Here is a 5,191-nt window from a genome sequence, read left to right as displayed (position 1 = left end):
GACAGGGAAGCTCTCCTCCTCCTCCTCCTCTTCCTCCTCCTGCAGCCAGGCCCCCCCTCCTTAACCCCTCCTGCCCCGGCCTCTCCTGACATTCCCCGCACACGTCATGTGACTGCAGGACACCAAAGTGTCACTGAGGAGAGGAGCAGGGATAGCATGAGAGTCACAGAGACAGACAGAGACAGACAGGGAGAGACAGACAGAGAGACTGACAGAGAGAGAGATTGATTATAGGGGCACTGAGGAGAGGAGCAGGGATAGCATGAGAGTGACAGAGACAGACAGAGACAGACAGGGAGAGACACACAGGGAGAGACAGACAGGGAGAGACAGACAGGGAGAGAGACTGACAGAGACAGACAGGGAGAGACAGAGAGACAGACAGAGAGAGAGATTGATTATAGGGGCACTGAGGAGAGGAGCAGGGATAGCATGAGAGTGACAGAGACAGACAGGGAGAGACAGACAGAGAGACTGACAGAGACAGACAGGGAGAGACAGACAGAGAGACTGACAGAGAGAGAGACAGATTATAGGGGCACTGTGGATGTGTCTGTTATGGTGGCACTATGGCTCCCTCTATTATAGGGGCACTGTGGATGTGTCTGTTATGGTGACACTATGGCTAACTCTATTATAGGGGCACTGTGGATGGGTCTATTATGGTGGCACTATGGCTCCCTCTATTATAGGGGCACTGTGGATGGGTCTATTATGGTGGCACTATGGCTCCCTCTATTATAGGGCACTGTGGATGGGTCTGTTATGGTGGCACTATGGCTAACTCTATTATAGGGGCACTGTGGATGGGTCTATTATGGTGGCACTATGGCTCCCTCTATTATAATGGCACTGTGGATGGGTCTGTTATGGTGGCACTATGGCTCCCTCTATTATAGGGGCACTGTGGATGGGTCTATTATGGTGGCACTATGGCTCCCTCTATTATAGGGGCACTGTGGATGGTTCTGTTATGGTGGCACTATGGCTCCCTCTATTATAGGGGCACTGTGGATGGGTCTGTTATGGTGGCACTATGGCTAACTCTATTATAGGGGCACTGTGGATGGGTCTATTATGGTGGCACTATGGCTCCCTCTATTATAGGGGCACTGTGAATGGGTCTGTTATGGTGGCACTATGGCTCCCTCTATTATAGGGGCACTGTGGATGGGTCTATTATGGTGGCACTATGGCTCCCTCTATTATAGGGGCACTGTGGATGGGTCTGTTATGGTGGCACTATGGCTAACTCTATTATAGGGGCACTGTGGATGGGTCTATTATGGTGGCACTATGGCTCCCTCTATTATAGGGGCACTGTGGATGGGTCTGTTATGGTGGCACTATGGCTCCCTCTATTATAGGGGCACTGTGGATGTGTCTGTTATGGTGGCACTATGACTCCCTCTATTATAGGGGCACTGTGGATGGGTCTGTTATGGTGGCACTATGGCTAACTCTATTATAGGGGCACTGTGGATGGGTCTATTATGGTGGCACTATGGCTCCCTCTATTATAGGGGCACTGTGGATGGGTCTGTTATGGTGGCACTATGGCTCCCTCTATTATAGGGGCACTGTGGATGGGTCTATTATGGTGGCACTATGGCTCCCTCTATTATAGGGGCACTGTGGATGGGTCTGTTATGGTGGCACTATGGCTAACTCTATTATAGGGGCACTGTGGATGTGTCTGTTATGGTGGCACTATGGCTCCCTCTATTATAGGGGCACTGTGGATGTATCTGTTATGGTGACACTATGGCTAACTCTATTATAGGGGCACTGTGGATGGGTCTATTATGGTGGCACTATGGCTCCCTCTATTATAGGGGCACTGTGGATGTGTCTGTTATGGTGACACTATGGCTAACTCTATTATAGGGGCACTGTGGATGGGTCTGTTATGGTGGCACTATGGCCCCCTCTATTATAGGGGCACTGTGGATGGGTCTGTTATGGTGGCACTATGGCTCCCTCTATTATAGGGGCACTGTGGATGGGTCTGTTATTGTGTCACTATGCCTCACTCTATTATAGGGACACTGTGGATGGGTCTGTTATGGTGGCACTTTGGCTCACTCTATTATAGGGGCCCTGTGGATGGTTCTGGTATGGTGACACTGTGGCTCATTCTATTATAGAGGCACTGTGGATGGGTCTGTTATGGTGACACTATGGCTATCTCTATTATAGGGGCACTGTGGATGGATCTTTTATGGTGACACTATGGCTCATTCTGTTATTGGGGCACTGTGGATGGGTCTGTTATTGTGGCAGTATGGCTCATGCTATTATAGGGGCACTGTGGATGGGTCTGTTATGGTGGCACTATGGCTCCATCTATTATAGGGGCACTGTGGATGGGTCTGTTATTGTGGCAGTATGGCTCATGCTATTATAGGGGCACTGTGGATGGGTCTGTTATTGTGGCAGTATGGCTCATGCTATTATGGGGGCACTGTGGATGGGACTGTTATGGTGGCACTATGGCTCCATCTATTATAGGGGCACTGTGGATGGGACTGTTATGGTGGCACTATGGCTCATGCTATTATAGGGGCACTGTGGATGGGTCTGTTATTGTGGCAGTATGGCTCATGCTATTATGGGGGCACTGTGGATGGGACTGTTATGGTGGCACTATGGCTCCCATCTATTATAGGGGCACTGTGGATGGGTCTGTTATGGTGGCACTATGTCTCATTCTATTATAGGGGCACTGTGGATGGGTCTGTTATGGTGGCACTATGGCTCATTCTATTATAGGGGCACTGTGGATGGGTCTGTTATGGTGGCACTATGGCTCATTCTATTATAGGGGCACTGTGGATGGGTCTGTTATTGTGGCAGTATGGCTCATTCTATTATAGGGGCACTGTGGATGGGTCTGTTATGGTGGCACTATGGCTCATTCTATTATAGGGGCACTGTGGATGGGTCTGTTATGGTGACACTATGGCTCATTCTATTATAGGGGCACTGTGGATGGGTCTGTTATGGTGGCACTATGGCTCATTCTATTATAGGGGCACTGTGGATGGGTCTGTTATGGTGGCACTATGGCTCATTCTATTATAGGGGCACTGTGGATGGGTCTGTTATGGTGACACTATGGCTCATTCTATTATAGGGGCACTGTGGATGGGTCTGTTATTGTGGCAGTATGGCTCATTCTATTATAGGGGCACTGTGGATGGGTCTGTTATGGTGACACTTTGGCTCATTCTATTATAGGGGCACTGTGTATTATTATTTCTTGTTATAGTGCCATTTCTTCCATGGCGCTTTACAGGTGAAAAGGGGTATACATAATAAAAACCAAGCACAATAATCTTAAGCTATAGAAGTCACCGACGGGTACAGGAGGAGAGAGGACCCTGTGCACAAACAATCTACAAGGGATGGGTGAGGATACAGTAGGTGAGGGTAGAGCTGGTCGTGCAGCGGTATGGTGGAGCGAGGGTTACTGCAGGTTGTAGGCTTGTCCGAAGAGGTGGGTGTTCAGGTTCCTTTTGAAGGTTTCCACAGTAGATGAGAGTCTGATATATTGGGGTAGAGAGTTCCAGAGTAGGGGGGGAAGCACGGAAGAAATCTTGTAAGAGATTGTAGGAAGCGGAGATCAGAGGGGAGTAGAGAAGGAGATCTTGTGAGGATCGGAGGTTACATGCAGGTAAGTACCAGGAAACTGAGTCACAGATGTATGGAGGAGACAGGTTGCCGATGTCATGGTTGTAACGGGTCTGGGAGGCGGAACCTCTGAGCTACTATACAAGGGGGCGGTCCTTGTAAGGGAGCGGGTGGCGACCAGGCAGGCAGTCACAGCAGGTGACCGGGACAGTCTCTGGAAGAACGGGCAGGAGATCACGGCAAGTGACTGGGGCAGTCTCTGGATGAACGGGCAGATGGTCACGGCAAGTGACCGGGGCAGTCTCTGGGTAAAGGGTTGGTACGACCTGTGGCGGCTGATGGTAGACGTGAGCTCCCAGGTGAGCAGGTGAGAGTCTCTGGATAAACGGGTGGTCACAGCATGTGACGGCGGAGCCTCCAGGAAGACCAACAGACAGGCGGCAGATGAGCGCTCCCAGGTGAGCGGGCAGAAGTCTCTGGACAGGCGGGTGGTCACAGCACGTGACGGCAGAGCCTCCAGGTAGGCTAGCAGATAGGCAGCAGATGAGCGCTCCCAGGTGAGCGGGCAGGAGTCACTGGACAGGCAGGGGGTCACAGCACCTGACGGCGGAGCCTCCAGGTAGGCTAGCAGGCAGGTAGCAGATGTGCGCTCCCAGGTGAGCGGGCAAGCTGGTCCATAGACAGACTGACAGGAGTTGGAAGGCAGACCGTCGGACCTCAGGCAAGCAGGCAGGTAGCTGATGTGCGCTCCCAGGTGAGCGGGCAAGCTGGTCCTTAGACAGACTGACAGGAGTTGTAAGACAGACCGTCGGACCTCAGGCTAGCAGGCAGGTAGCAGAATATCAGGCAGGAATAAGACAGCAAGCTGGCAGGAATCTGGCAGGTAACTGGCAACGGGACCTGAGGGCTGAAGCAGAGTAGTGAACAGTGCAACAACATTGCTCGGGCACCTCCATTTTGGAGGAGGTGCCTTATATATGGTGAAGTCCTCTGGCCATTGGCCGGGGACTCCTTAGGACGGCGCGCGCGGCCCCTTTAAGAGGGAGGGAGAGCGCGCGCGCCCTAAGCACAGTGGCCGGGAAGGAGCGCGCGCCGCCAGCAGAGCGGGAGGAGGACGCCGGGCACGGAGCAGAGAGGTGAGGGGAACAGCGTCCCTGCCTAGCAGAGGGCAGGGACGCCGGCGCTACAGTACCCCCCCCTTTAGGCCCCCCCTTTTTTAGGCCAGACAGAAATTTAGCAAGGATGAGAGGGGCATGGATGTTCTCCCGGGGCTCCCACGTTCTCTCCTCAGGACCAAACCCCTTCCAATCTACTAGAAAAAAGGTCTTTCCTCTTACCCTTTTGGTGGCAAGAATGTTCTCTACCTCAAACTCGTCCTCAGCAGAAACCGGAGCAGGAGGCGTACCTGTAGACTTGGAAAAAGAGTTAAGTACCACAGGTTTGAGGAGAGATACATGGAAGGAGTTAGGGATCCGTAAGTTGGCCGGGAGTTTCAATTTATAGGCCACCGGGTTGATCTGACTGATGACCTCCAGAGGACCGATGAACCGAGGCCCTA

The sequence above is a fragment of the Phyllobates terribilis genome, unplaced genomic scaffold (genome assembly GCF_046119375.1).
Source record: "Phyllobates terribilis strain yellow unplaced genomic scaffold, ASM4611937v1 Scaffold_3__8_contigs__length_932513732, whole genome shotgun sequence".
Classification (NCBI taxonomy): domain Eukaryota; kingdom Metazoa; phylum Chordata; class Amphibia; order Anura; family Dendrobatidae; genus Phyllobates; species Phyllobates terribilis.
Note: the sequence above shows the minus strand (reverse complement) of the source record.